Genomic DNA, 15,739 nt, shown 5'->3' with positions numbered 1-15,739 from the left:
TAATGCTGTGCTTAGTCACTCAGTCATGTCCGACTCTTTGCGACCCCGTGGACTGCAGCATGCCAGGCTCCTCTATCCATGGGGATTCTCCAGGCAAGAATACTGGAGTGGGTTGCCATGCCCTCCTCCAGGGGATATTCCCAACCCAAGGATTGAACCCAGGTCTCCCACATTGCAGGTGGATTCTTTACCAGCTGAGCTACCAGGGAAACCCAAGGAGACAATATTAGAATACTAAACACGATTTTATTATTTTCAATAAATCTGAAAACAAAGTTAATGGAAAATTTCCCAGGAAAATATAAACATACATTATAAACTGACATCAGATGAAAAAGTAAGCTTTAAACAGTCCTTATTGTCATTGAGATTTTTACATTACTATTTTAGCCATTTTCTACAAAGAAAACATTAGGTTCAGATGGTTTTATAGGTGAATTCTACCAGGGGTTCCAGTAAATGCTTTATCCTTTCAGTTAAGATTTCTGGAAGCTACAATGGAGTATCAAGAACAAACTCACAAAACCTCATCTTGAAATATCTCACTTCCTAATTGGATCAAGGACATCTGCCCCAAGTCTAACTGTCAGACAAAAGAAATTTGCATCTTCCCTAGGGAATGAAACATCATCAGATTTTCTCCAATTTTTCATTCACTATGTCCAACATTTAAGAAAAACTGATCAGGCTTGTCAGGATATAGAATCAAATTAAGGAATACCAAGACAAAACACAGACAACAAGAACAAACATACTGAGACATGAAACAGATGTCAAGGTTATCAAAACAGAATTTTAAAAATGTTTAAAAAGGTAGGTCATAAGACAATTTTATTATTTGTGAATAGTTTGTTTCCTCCTTTTTAATTCTTATATATTTAATTTCTTGTTTTCATCAGTGCTTTGCAAATATTTCCCACACAGTCTTATATATTCACATTTTCAGGAATATCTTCTTATTAATTTTTTTTATTTTATGGATCATGCTTTTGGTTTCATATATAAGACCACTTTGCCTAACTCCAGGTCATATTTGCCTCATGTTTTTATCTACGCTTTTTATAGTCTTACATTATCCACTTAGGCCTCTGATCCATTTGGAGTTAATTTTTATTTGAAATGTGAGGTTTAGGTCAAAACTTATTCTTCTGCATGTGAATATATAAATATTCTGACACAATTTGTTGAAAAGATAGCACTACCCTGTATTACATCACAATATATTAATAGTTTAATTAACTCTTCCCATGTCTGTCTTCTCATTGAACTGTGTATTTCTTCTTCACTGAGTCTGCATGTCATTTTTGTATCTAGTAAGCTTAAAACCTTGCAAGTAATGTTCAATAAATATTAGTTTGACTTATAAATAATAAAACAATGAATTCAGATTTTTTTGTGCATGGTAAAAGCTTTTAGCAATGTATGCAATGGAGATGTCTTTTTGTTTGTTTACTTTCTTCCATCCCCTTCTTAGAGAGCATAGCCCACTCATAGCCCCAATAAGGGGGCATCATCCTGTGACTTTGGCCATAAATGATTGGACCAGAGGCAGAAACCTAAACTGGGCCAACCAGTTTTTCAGTCCCCCAAATTCAGACAGGGATATGGGTTGAACAATTCAGATTGCTGTCCATTCTGGGCTGCAGTACTATGTAAACTCAAGGACTGGAGCCGCAGTGTTGAGGCAGCGCCGCTTTACCTTACACCTTATGTAGAGGTGAAGAAGAAAATGAACAGGTATTTGAAAAGCAAAAGTGAAAACTAGAACAGAGGAGTAGATGTCTGACTTTGCACTTCTCCCCAGGCTGGGCTGAGATTTTTGAGAATCCCCATGTTTTAAGCTAACTTCGTTGAGGGTTTGTCTCCTTGCAATTAATTAAACTGTCTAACCAAAACAAGGTAGTAGGAACAATGCAATAAAGAATATAAAATTAAAAAAAATAACCTAGAGGGTGAGAAGACTCTATAAATTCTTGGAATTCTCAAATTATATATAAAGACTTAGTATATATAAGGTTTTATTAAAGGTGGTTATAACATTTATATAGCTAATATTGATACAAGCAGCCATGTATACTTAATTTAAATAACTTCAGCCCCATTGGGAGTAAAGGAGTGTCCTCTTTTTGAAATAGTCTCTGCTTTTCTGAAGATTCATTCATTCAGAGTCAGTCCCAAGTACTGGATGCTGGTGATAAAAACAGATGACCAGTCTGTCCTTCATAAGCTTAGAGACTAGCAGGAGAGGTGGGAATTAAGAAATAAATATAGCAAACTATACTAGTCAACCGGAGAAGGAAATGGCAACCCACTCCATTATTCTTGCATGGGAAATCTCATGGACACGGGAACCTGGTGGGCTATAGTCCATGAGGTCTCACATAGTCAGACACGACTGAGCAACTAAACACAGCACATACTGGTCCACACAAAAAGCCTGCAAGAGTTACGAGTACTCATAGCATTGGAAGACTCCTGAGGTTTGGTGTAGTCACAGAAAACTTCAAAAGGATTTGGGATTTGAAGTTGAAGGTATGTATGGGTAGAGAAGAAAATGGAGATATGAAAAATAGAAGAGCTTCCCTTACATGTATCAATGATGACAGAAATGTAAATATTGTTTAGCTAGTTTTGCAGGGTTTGGGCCCTCTTTCAAAGTTGCTTACAGCTTACCCATGCCTTTTTCGCTTGGAATGGGTGAGGGCAATATAAGTAGAGAGAAGTCAATTTAGTCTAGAAAATGTTCTCAGAGTTGTAGCTCTCAAAACTACAACTTTTTTAGGAAGCATAAGAGCAAAGAAAATATGTTACTGCCAGAGCCTGAGGAAGAAGCTGTTTCATGGTGTATTGACAGTAATTTAATCAAAAAGGTTATCTTCTGGACTAGCACTCAAATTTCCTTAGTCTCTCCTGATGATCAAGGGCATTCTTTGTTAAGTTTAATGTGTTGGCCCTCAAAATTGCCTAGTGTGCAAGGAAGCTGTCAATCATAGACTTTAAAAAGTGTACAGCAGAAGAGTTCTAAGGGGAAATCAAATTACGGTCCATTTGGAAATGCCACAATCAAGTGGCACCAGCAAAATGAAGAGGTTCATTGACTATTCAAATTGGTATATAAGAATTGTGTGTTTTTGTTGCTAATCAAAGATAAAGCTGGCCTTTGTGCGGCCTATGTGGAGCCTGAGACCACCCAGGCTTTAGCTAATGTTAGTGTTTACATGACATGTTGGAAACAAACTGGGCAATTACAAAGGCCCAGTCTAACTAGATCCTAACAGGCAAGACGCCCTCTGATCCAAATGTTAATAACTTTGACCTTCATTGGTTTTTAATCTCATTCTGTCTGGCAGAGTAAATGAACTCTAGGTTACACAGTACAGAAGAGTCCTTTTTGTTTTTCATTCTGTTTTTTTTTTTTTTTTTTCTGATATTGCTGGGGAAAATGAAAGTCTGTCTTTTTTTTAGCTGAGTCTATCACTGAGTGTATGCACGGAAAGGCTGCTGATTGACGGTGCTTCAACAAAGGCAGATTCAGTTTGCAGCTGATAAGGAGCAAAGTCATCCATGCCGTGTTTACAAAGTAGGCGAGGAGAGTGAAAAATTAGTGATAAAAGAGCTAATCTTATTGTTTCGCTGGATGAGAGAATGGCACTTTTGTGCTTGCTTTAAGAGGAGCTGGCATGTTTTCCTTCCTTCCCTGACTATGCTTTGGCAGCAGAACAATTTCCAGATTCCCTAAAGTGTTATAGATTATAAAGGACACAGTAATGTTGGAAGGGTTTCCTAACATTGAGTAGGGTACAGACTGCGCTAGCTGTTTATTCTACGTACCCGTGACCCACACTACATAAACTTCTATTTTCTCTGTTTGGTGTTTCTAAAGCAAAAGATAAATATTTGGGCTGTCAGACAAATTCATTAGTGTTTAATTTTGTAGCATATTTAACTGCTTGGATGTGCTAAGAATAAAGTTTGGAATCCCTTCACCACTGAGTGTAGGTTCTGGCAGTGATAACCAGGCGTCTTTGAGTATCAGGTCCTACAGCTGAAGGAAAGGACCAGGGAGAGGAATGTGCTTTGTTTTGTGGTTCATGACTACTTAGTCGTAAGCCTCACTGAGGTCAGGGATGCAGAAGTGTATAGCTCTAGGTGTGTGCATGCTTGTCGCTCAGTCATGTCCTACTCTTTGTGAAGGCATGGTAGCCCACCAGGCTCCTCTATTCATGGGATATCCTAGGCAAAAATACTGGAGTGGGTTGCCATTTCCTTCTCCAAGCTCTGGGTGCAAACACAATTAAAAAAAATTGGTGTCTCTGCCTTTAAAGTATTTCCGATCTTAACTTCATCATCCATTCAGTTTTTATAAAGGAAAGGTTGCAGATGATGATTTTGGTCAGAGATGTCTCTCAGGCTTTACAGTTCCTCACTATGTTGTTTTCTGCATTTAGCGTGACCTGCAAAGGCCCCTAACAATGGCAACCATGTGTCTATTCCAGGTCATCTGAATTATTCACTCATTTATTCTTTCCATGTGATGTTCATTCAAGCCTACCATGGCCCGGGTGCTGGTGCTCTTGAAGGGTGCATGTGTGTGTGCTTAGTCACTTCAGTCATGTCCGACTCTTTTTGACGCTATGGACTGTAACCTGCCAGGCTCCTCTGTCCATGGAATTCTCCAGGCAAGAATACTTTAGTGGGTTGCCATGCCCTGCTCCAGGGATCTTCCCAACCCAGGTATTGAACCCATGTCTCCTGGATCTCCTGCATTGCAGGCAGATTCTTTACCCACCAAGCCACCTGGGAAGCCCTACCTCCAGGAGTTTCCAGTGTTGCAGGGAGGACACAGAAGGAGACAGATAATTATAATACAATATGCTAAATTTCATAATAGAGATGCTTACAGAGTACAGGAGATGTACTCTTCCTTTGAGCAGTGGAAGAAAGCCTTCAAGTAGATGACAGTTAATTGTACCTTGAAGAGTGTGTTGGATTGAGTTACAAGATGACTAACAGTTCAGAATGACCAGAGCCCTGCTTTCCAAGCTGTTGTACAAGTTTTGTGCCAGAGATAGATAAGAGCATGAAATAGATAATTTTATTCTCTCAGAGTTTCTTATTTACTCATTTGGCAAATATTTATTGAACACCTAATTTGTGCTAGCCACTCTAACAGACACTAGGGATAGAGAAACAAGTGAGACAATCTTAAAACTCATCATGGACCGTCAATTCTGGGAAAATACATCTTGAAACAAATATTAATATGTACATAATATTGAATAGAAGTATGGATTTATGCAATCGAACATGAATATTTCACACAAACTTTGCACTTGCAAGAGCAGCTTTTGGTAATTCCTCTAAACCCTGGAAGAGTATGTTCATTTTTATGCTAGAGTCAGGGATACTATGTTCAAAGACTTTGAGGAGTGCTAGCAGGGTATGCATGAAGAACTGAGAGGGACATGGACTGGAGAGGTAAGTAGGCATTCAGCAGCTATAAGTTTGCATTTTATTTTGAAGAAAATAGAGTGCTTATAAAGAGGATTTGAAGAAGAAATGGCCTAATCAGTTTAGGGTTTTAGAAGGCTCATTCTGATGAAAAGTACCCATAAGTACATCTGAGATCATGCTTTAAAAATATGGTCCCTATACCTGTTTTTCATTTTGCCAGCCTATATTGAATCATCCCATGGTTCCCATGAATGTCCAAACAGCTAAACCTCAGGACCTGAAATGGACAACCTGCAAACCGTGCATAGGCAAGAGAATTTGCCTTTGTGGATTTTCTCTTAAAGATGAGGTCACCAAGAACACAAATTGAATCCAAAAGTTGGAACCACCTTTATTCATATTTTGAATTGATTTAGCTTTTTTATTTAAAGGTTCTCAAGTAATTTCATATATACTAGGTGGGCTATTTTTCAAGGAGAGATTGGTTGCAGGTAGCTGACACCCATTCAAACTAGCTCAAGCTGCCAGAGTGGAATATATTGAATGATTACAAGGGCGAACAAGGTAGCCAGACCTTAGGAGGCCTATGGCTGGGGCATGGAATGAGAACAAGTCTAAGAGCAATGGACTTTTACCCCTCTGAGTCTCTTTGATACATGTTGTATATTGAGCCTAATTCTTTGTTTCCTCTGCAAGATGTTTTTTCCTTTTTGGTTTGCTTTATTTTTTTTAATAAGCATGCATATACAATGTCCACACCGTTATGTCCTTTTATTTTTATTTTTTTTTCAGTGTTACAGTTCTATTTTATTTAGAAGATAGCAGGAGAGTGTGAGAGAGAGAGAGAGAGAGAGAGAGAAAGAAAAGAGTGCACGCACGTGGGAGAGAGAGTCCGAGAGAAAGTGCTTTGGCTCCTCCTTTTATATGTTTTTTCCTCCACCTGGGCCTGCCCTATGCAAATTGGGCTTAGCCAGGAGTGCTGTTTGTTCTGTTTGTTTTGCCTGAAGTCTTCACTCTGGTCCTCGGACCTTCCTTGTCTTAGCCACCGCCATTTTGGACTCCTTTTCCCTATTCTACCTACCTAACATTCCCCCTTCAAGAGATGGGAGGCCCAATTCTTTGGGAATAGGGGCATCGAGGTCTTTCTGGCTACTTCCTGCTGAACTGGGGCAGCGAGGTGTATTGGGCCTCCCCCTCTTGCTAGTCTCAATCCTCAGAGCCCTTATAGCGGTGTCCAAGGGTGTGTGATATATTCCGTGGTCAGCTGTAGTTTTATATCTTTGTTGAACTGGCACTGCATGTTGTAGCTGGTTGACCTGGGCAGAGACAAAACAGGTTAGACAATTGACAGTACATGGAATAATCATAATCATCATCAATATAGCATAACAAGGACTAGTAGGGACATTGGTCAATTTTAAATTCACATCGCCAGGATAGCTCAAGTCCCTCCTTATTCAGAGATCAGAAGATCTATCTCCTGTCTGTCTTGGAGTACAATCTCTGTCAAGCTGTGTTGGCTCCTTAGAGTTATCCTGAGAAATGTTATCCCCAGAAACCAGATTTTGGGGGTGTTCATTAGAATGGCACTCATTTGTAGTTTTTAATAGGTATCTGAGATCGCCCAGGGGCTCACAGGTGTATTGAGTGTCCTCTTCTGTTTTCTTCCATGGCTTGACTCGTGAGTAGTGAATCCAGAAGTCATGTCTTGGTACCTTGACTTCTGTGGGGGTAGAAAGTATTACAGGGTAGGGCCCTTCCATGTGGGCTGGACTTTAATAAGGACTTGAGTTCCTGGGGCATATAGTGGTGACTCTTTAGAATCTTTTGGGTCCTGGTTCATACCCCACAAGCGTATATCCTGTTGGAATTGCCCAATGGCTATGGTATAAGACTGGAGGGTCTTATAGATTCAGATGTGACTTGGAAACTAAACAGCAACAGCATTTGGTGAGAAAGGAAATATAAGAAAGGAAAGAGTGGTTTTCCTCCTATGGAAAATATGCACCTTTATTGATATTGAGGATTTGTCAGGCTTTCATTGTGGAACTTGGTAGAGGTTGATTAGAGGGTGCAATAATTAGATTGCACCCTGCCGCAACTCCTCTTTTAAAGGAATTTATTTACACCCCCTGAGAATCCAGGACCTGCTCCCATAGCCTTGAAGAAAGGACAGTGAGTTACAGGACAGCCTCCCAAGCCTAACTGGTTTTACCAGGAATGGGCACCATACTCAAACAGTAAAGAATGCTGTTGCTGTTTAGTTTCCAAGTCACATCTGAATCTTTGTGACCCCATGGACTGTAGCCTGCCAGGTTCCTCTGTCCGTGGGATTTCCCAGGCAAGATACCAGATTGGGTTGCTATTTCCTTCTCCAGGGTATCTTCCCAACCCAGGGATTGAACCTGTGTCTCCTGCATTGGCAGGCAGATTCTTTATCACTGAGCCACCTTGGAAGCCATCTTTTAAAGAACAGTTTTGTGTTTTAGCCATTATTCTTCAGGTACTAGAAACTGAGCTTATATTGTTAAAAGGCATCATATTGCCTGATTCACCTGAAATATTCAGCTAATAAATTGGATTCAAGCATAGCTAGATTTAGCTCCTCTGTAATCTAATAAGAATCTGTTTATGTCCATCTCTGGGCTCTGGTTTCCTTAATGAAGGCTTCATTCTCAGATGGAATCAATATCATGTGGTGGTAAAGATGACCCCCTACAATCATCACTGTCATTTTGCTTAAAATGTTGGTGGATTTTAAGAGAATATTGCTACTTCTGCTCCAAAACAATTTAAGCTCCAAAATTAAAATGAAAACCTAAAATTGAATTTGATGTTTTATTCTCATTTTCTAGCTACTGAGTTGGATTTGGGGGGAAAAAGTAATTTTTGACCTGAAATTTCTAAAAGTTCACTGCATCATATGTGAACACTGTAATTAATATTACAACAATGTAGAAAATATAAATACTGAGATTGAAATAGTAGAATCCAAGATACCATGGTATCTGACAATAGCTGCAAAGGCATTAGCATGATGCAGCTTTATTTATGTCCAGTATAAACCACAGCAAAATTGGTTTTTTATTGTTTTTTTTTTTTAAATGTACTTCTTTGATATGTCTTTTGCTAAATCCTGAGGTATGAAAATACCTATTTGGCAATTTTTGGAAGTTTTTAAGTATAATATTTCATATCTGTGTACCTGCACTGGGATTTGTACTCTCTACCTGTTGCTGAGAAAGATTGCCTAGTACCATGAGAACTGAATTGGAGGATGGTGGTGTTTATAAGTGAGGGGCATTTAGGTGGTGAAGTTAGAATTGGCAGTTGTGTAATTTAGGGGTGACAAAAGCCTGAACCAGATCATAGTTACGGAAGTAGAAAGACAGGAAAGATATCAGAAATATATTCACGTGAAAACTAGTTTTCTTATTTGTTTGTCCAGTGCTTTTCTTGCCAATTGCTTCTTTACTTTTATTGTTAGCAAAAGAGTACAACTTTATCTAAGTGAGCTAGCTAATAATTCCATGCAATTGGTTTTAGGAATTATTTGAATAAGAGAATTCGTATTAGCATAAATTTGTTGAAGGAAATAAAAGGAGTGGATGTAGTGGGAGCAGGAGTGATTTATACCTGATAGGAAGCAGGGTAATGGAGCACAGTTTAAGTCAGAGATGCTTTGGGCTAATGATGCTAGGAGGATGTGAACCATTGAGGAGCCTGGTTCTGAAAGGAAAGAGGAGACTCACTTCTGCTAGCAATTGACTGCTCAGGCTCTGTTGGGGTTCTCTCTCATGCTGCGGCCTCAGGAATGTGAACCCTTTGTTTTTCTTTACCTTTCTAGGTTGGCAAATGATCACACAGCTACATGCTCTTACGCTGGTTTTCTTTAGCACAGTCAAAACCACATAAAGATAAATCACTGCAAATTACATAAGGAATAGGTAAATACTATATTATAAAACCTAGTCTTATTTTACTCTGGAGACTCTTCTCACTGATCTGTCTAGGACTGTGCTATTTTGATCCAAACTTCTTAGTTTATTGTCTGATTTTACTTATTCTGAAATCATCTTACTTTTCTATTTACCTGTCCTATTCTTCCAGCTAAAAAAATTTGATTCTCTTCTAATTTAAAAATTTCAAGGTTTTATGTCTTCTAGGAAGTAGAGGATATTTTACTATCAAATGTGTGTTAGTTGAATAAGGTTACATTTAGCCAAGTTGTTATGTCAGACAAGGTGTGGTGTATAATCCATTACAACAGTGCCTATACAGACTCATGATAAAGGAACAGGTGGAGAGGGGTGTGGGGCTGGAAATTGCTAAACAATGTTTGTATTGCTCTAGTACTTTTATTCTTTTTTCCTTTTTTTTTTTTAATAAAAAATTTTCTTTTCCTTCTTCTTCTTGTCCTAATAGAGAGAGGAAGATGCACAAAATGTTGGGAAAGATGAGAAGCTGGACCAGGCAAGAGGCAGAACATAAGCTTAAAAAAAAGTCCCCTTATTTTTCAATTTTCATTCAGAAACTCCGAATTCATTTAGATTAATAAATGCCTTGTCTGGGATACAACTAACTACTTATAGGTAAATAACATTGACCATTCATGTAATCTCTGTGTTGATTACCTTAATCTTATTTAATTTCGTTGGTGAAAGAGGCATTATTTAGTTGGTTTACTTTCGCCCCAGCAGGCAGAACTAGCATCTGTAATAGAAGGAAAGGATTTTCTAAGGTGGAGAGTTATGGGATGGTGAGTTTCCAGTTTTTTGGTTTTTTTTTTTTGGGTGTTTACTCAGGGTTGAGCGAACAATGTATTATGTGAAATCCAATGTTAATAAAGAAGTATGTAAACCAGAGTCCATTCATTCAAAGCAAAATTAAACATCCTAGGAAACTTATGCAAGAAGAGAATGTATTGAAAGGATCTGAGAGAGCAGGATTTGGCTAAGATAGTCTAATGAGCCAGGTTTAGAACAGAGAAAATCCAGTCAACTCTAAAAGATCTAGTTAACATATCCACTCCACAATCAGGTCATCACTAAAATGAGTGAATTCTTGTTTTATTTAAATATTAATGTTTATTAATTATTTATAACAGCTAGGAACTGGGACACTACAGAGAATGACCAAGACCCTGGTCTTGCAGAGCTTATATATTATTGTGGGAAACAGACACTACATTAGCAAGCAGATGAATAACACCTGCAGTAGCGATATGAACTGGGAACAATAATGAAAGCAGAAATGACAGGAAAGATAGTAAAGGAACAGAATAACGGGGAAAGTTCTAGAGACCTGGGTGACAAGAGCCATGTGATGTCCTGAAGCAAGAGTCCAGCTGCTGCTGCTGCTAAGTCGCTTCAGTCGTGTCTGACTCTGTGCGACCACAGAGACGGCAGCCCACCAGGTGCCCCCGTCCCTGGGATTCTCCAGGCAAGAACACTGGAGTGGGTTGCCATTTCCTTCTCCAATGCATGAAAGTGAAACGTGAAAGTGAAGTCGCTCAGTGTCCGACTCAAATGTGTAGAAGGCGGGAGTGTGGTCAGAACAGAGTGAGCGAAGGGGAGGGAGGTGGTAAAATAAAGGAATGCCAATTGTTCCTCTGACCTTAGTCTCTCCTCATAAGTTGTAAAGTCTCTGAAGAGAAAATTAGATCAACTGAGATTAAAAAAAAATGTGTGCTCACTTCTTGGCTGAGTAGGAAGAGAAGAGGCACGAGCTGGTAGGAGGACCTCCTTTCTGGAGATCTTTCCAGATTCTTGAGAGAGGAATTGGGGCAGCTGTGCTGTATCTGAGGAGGCACTGTTAGGATTTGAGGCATAGGAGCTGACCAAATGTAGAATGGTACATGAAGCCTGCAGCAGCCATTCAGAATGCAATCGAGTGCTACCAGGTCATCTATGTTGAGGGGGAAAAAAAACCAAGCTACTACCCAGACATCACTGGATCATTTTTCAAGAGGGCAGATAGAATTGAGTCCAGCAAGGAAGTAGAAGTTCTGCTATCAGTGTCTTCCGTGTCAGGTGTGAGTGAAATTGCAGCTTGCCCTCCATCTCCTATTGTTGATGATTCTTCAGCTCTACCATCTCCCACCATCTCTTCCTCCTCCACTCAGTATCTCTTCTCACCTGTTTAGTCGATGCCAGCCCCTATATGCCAGCTATTGTACTGTACTACTGTATGTTTCAAGATACTGTACTGTAAGGTTAAAAATATTTTCTTTATTTTTGTGTGTATTTTTTTTTAATGTATTACTTGTGTGGAAAGTATTATAAGCCTGTTAAAGCTGATTGTGTTAGTTGGGTACTAGGCTGACTTTGTTGGACTTAACGGACAAATTGGACTTAACAAATTAGCTCTTGGAATGGAACTTGTTCGTATATAGGGGACTTATTGTACTTAGTCGCCACTATTTATTATAGTCTTGCTATTGGGTAAATTTCTCTCTAGGTTATGCCATACCCTGCGGGCCAACCCATGCACTGTAACCTTGGTTCAAGTGATAACCTTGATTGCAGTCTTATAAACCAAAGATCATACCTAGGAAATTGTTTGCTGATGCTTTCTTCAGAAGGAATTGGTGAGCATGCTAGGTGATCACGGTTTCTTGGACAGTTTCTAGTGCAAAACCAATACTAATCTCAACATAGAGAATGCCTGTTGTGTGACAGGCATTTAAAGGACATTATTTCTGGCTCTGAGAACAATCTTACTCTATAAGTATTATTATTTCTATTTTTTACTTCTAATATCATACAACTGTCAATGGAAAAGCTAGAATATAGATTCAAAGTCTATGTTTTCTGTGATGACACTAATTGTCTTTTAGTATATAGGCATCTGAGGAAGTGAAATGCTTTTTCAAAAGAAACTGTGACAGCATAGAAGGTCCATATTCTACAGAAAAGTTCAAATGAAAATAATTTTCTATGAACCATAGGCTTCCTTGGTGGCTCAGTGGTAAAGAATCTGCCTGCTAATGCAGGAGATGTGTGTTCGATCCCTGTTTCGGGAAGATTCCCTGGAGTATGAAATGGCAACCCTCTCTGGTGTTCTTGCCTGGAAAACCCCATGGACAGAGGAGCCTGGTGGGTTACAGTCCATGGGGTTGCAGAAGAATTGGGCTTAACTTAGTAACTAAATAACAGCCACAACAGCACAGACTTGAATGCATTTATTAATCAGTTAATCCATAAATGATTTTGAATGGATACTGTATACAAAAGATACACAAGAAACTAAAGAAATAAAATGATGAGTAGGAATAATCTTGCCAGATGCAAATCCAAATACTGTCATGTAAAATAGTTACTAATTGTGCTATTTTGCATTCAGAATGTCTGAATCTAACTATGAAAATCTGGCAAATGCCTTTGCAATGTGCAAGATAGAGAATTGCTTAATAATGAAGGAACAACAGTGAAAGGAATCTTACAGGAAAAGAATGTTCAAGTAAAATAGTCCATGTAAATCTTGAAATAATAAGGGAAAAGGATAGCAATGTTATCTTTTTCCTGGAGCTCGTGAAAAACCACTGTCCCAGAACAGTTTCTCAATGGTAACAGGATTCTATTCTGCAAAACCAAGTGACTATGTGCTAAGAAATAACACTCTCCTTTAAAACAATGCCATTTATTTATGAAAGAATTGTCATTGAGAACAAACATTTAAAATGCCAAAAATTACAGACGCTCCGTCTTTTTCTGGCATTTCTTTCATTCTTTTTCTCCGTCTCAAAAGCAAGAAAGATGATACTAACAGGAGACAGTGATTGTACCTGAATCATAAATAGGTGTGAATTCACAGGCACACAATTGAAGGGTCCTGCTTCAGTTGATCAGTGAGACTTCACTGTGCTCTCCATGGTCAGTCAGGCGAAATCAAGAGTAATGAAAACGAGGAGCTGTTGCCCCCTGAATGAGTTGTGGTGTTGTAATAAGTTTTCAAAATAACTCGCTCTTTAAGATTGTAAAGGCAATTACTTCATCTACATGTGGGCAAAATGGCCCATTGTGGGTATAAATGGAAGCAGTTGGGAAAAAAGTTTGTTCGTAAATTCATATGTGCTACCAGGTAGCTTATTGTTAAATTCTGATGCAGCTTTATTTAAGTGCATCAAAGTGTCGACCATGGCCTGCCACACATCTCTCACCTTTTTTCTCCACAAATGAAAGCTACATTTTCTCTTAGCCTGTGGCTTCTGGGAGGTTATGAAATGTTTAATCACAGATTACTTTTTCTACTTTCACATTCTTAGGCCACTCATACTGCAGTTGCCTTTATAGATATAGATAACACTATAAATATGTCGTCCGGCTATCAATTTAAAGGCATAATGAAACATGAATCAACAACAAATTCACATATGAAAGTCCTAGGTTTCACCTTTCCTTGACGGGCTAAGACAACATTTACTGAGAGTAAAAATAATAGTCACAGCTAAAAGAAATCCTATTAGAAATAGAAGTCTTGGGAGAAGGATTATAACTTCAGTGAACTTTGTATGTTTCTTTTAGCACGTGAATCAAACATTGAAGATGTGTATTGATTTTGTATTGAAATACCATAGGTTTTCCTTATTCTTTCTTTCTCAGGAATGCTGTATCTTGTAGGGGCTGCCATTCGGTTAACGAGGGGCTACTGTGAGCTTAAGATGAAGAAGAAAGATTCCATGAATATAGGGAAAGTAATCCACGGCACTCTGGCTCATGCCATCTTGGGGTCATGGCAGATAAAGAAATGAAAGATCTGGGTGGTTTTGTTGGGGAAGTTGGCTAAAAATGATGGAAACCTTGATTAGCCTGAACTGAGGATAGAGGGAGAGCTTTGTCTTTCTCTCCCTCTCTCCAGTTTAGGCAGGAAAGACTCACTTTTGTGTTTAAAGATTATGAAGAGAATCTGGACCTGGTAATCTTTTGAATGGTGACATGCGGCTGGGATTAAGATGCTGGAGGCTTCCTTTTTAAGACCTATGGGGGAGGTTCAGCAGGAGGGCACATCAGAAAGGCAGCTGATGCCTAACTGCCAAACATTTGAGGTCTTCAGTTAATGCTTTGCTAGAGGAGCTAGGGTTTTGTGATTAACTTTTTAGAAGAAGTGTTAGAAATGCTTTTCAACACATAAATTATGACTAACTACAGCATAAAGAAATCTCTTATGTCTTCTGAGTCAGGAATTGGAGGAGCTTAGCATCCTCTAAATCCCCAGTGATGATGTGCAGGATGGATTTCAAAATTAAGACAAATAATCTCCTAAAACAAAGTGCCTTCATCCTGTCCTTAGAGTGAATTCCTAGAACTAACAATGTACCTGCTGTTTTTATTTTTTTTGAAACCAAATAATTAGGTGCACTGGAAAAAATTTCTTTTGAGATATTATTTGGTCTTTTCTACTTTTAATTAAGTTAATGGGGAGATAATTACAAAAACCTATCCACCCTACCTTGTCTTGATCTCTCTCCTATTGTTTATGCAGGTAAATTCTGAGTGCATCTTTGATAAAGACACAGAGGTGTCCTGGAAACCTTGGCCATTCCAGTCATGTCACTGAATGCTATGACTGTTAAATTACTGTTCGTTACATAGAGCACAGGGTTCTGGATGATGAGCCATGGTGCAAAGAAAACCGCCAGAGAAACTGAAATAGATATATTTACCACTCACAGGTCCTGGAGGAAGTACCCGAGGGGCCACAGTGTAGGCAGAGAGACAGGCAGTGTCTAGGGGACATGCCTTTATTAGGGTCTGTGGGTGGAGTGCTTTGAGGTTCCTGTGCTAAACTCAGATTGGTCAATTCACACCGAAAAGGGCAGGGTTTTGGTAGACTAGACTCCCATGGCGTGCGCCTAAGGAGAAGGGGAAGGCTCTAAGAAGTAGGGGAGACCATGGGTTACAAGGGCTGTTGGGGAAGTCATACTGCGAACTCTTATTTACTTATGAATCTGTGGGCTGTCATTCAGGTCTCTCACACGAGGGGGCTGGTGTCAGTTTAAGGCTCCTGCAGGCTGCTTGACCACACAAAATAGATACAGCAAGAGCACTGAATAACTCAGCTGAAGTCTTGGCATCCTGTGTTAGGGATTGCTTTGGCCTGAGGGCAGCCCAGCCCAACTCGCGAAGTTCTGAATGCGGGAGCTGCTCTACCAAGGCCATGAGCTCCAAAGCAGAGAGATGCAGCCTAATTAGCTCTTCTGATGGCCTGTTGAACAAAATGTCAGTTCAGAAACCCGAAGTGCTTGCTAATGACAAGGGCAAAACTGTCCCACAAAACTCAAAAA

At 39.3% G+C, this 15,739-nt stretch overlaps 2 long non-coding RNA genes across 3 annotated transcripts in view; both read left to right on the top strand.

The window, feature by feature from the left end:
* LOC129619947 (uncharacterized) overlaps positions 1–15,739 on the top strand; it is a 75,776-nt gene that overhangs the window by 50,789 nt on the left and 9,248 nt on the right. The window lies entirely within an intron of this gene.
* On the top strand, positions 2,427–10,271 carry LOC129619949 (uncharacterized). The gene is made up of 3 exons (XR_008698313.1): positions 2,427–2,532; positions 9,302–9,401; positions 9,880–10,271. It is a non-coding gene; the product is annotated as an uncharacterized LOC129619949 (long non-coding RNA).

The sequence above is a fragment of the Bubalus kerabau genome, chromosome 9 (genome assembly GCF_029407905.1).
Source record: "Bubalus kerabau isolate K-KA32 ecotype Philippines breed swamp buffalo chromosome 9, PCC_UOA_SB_1v2, whole genome shotgun sequence".
NCBI classification, from domain to species: domain Eukaryota; kingdom Metazoa; phylum Chordata; class Mammalia; order Artiodactyla; family Bovidae; genus Bubalus; species Bubalus kerabau.
Note: the sequence above shows the minus strand (reverse complement) of the source record. Positions and strands in the feature narration are given on the sequence as shown.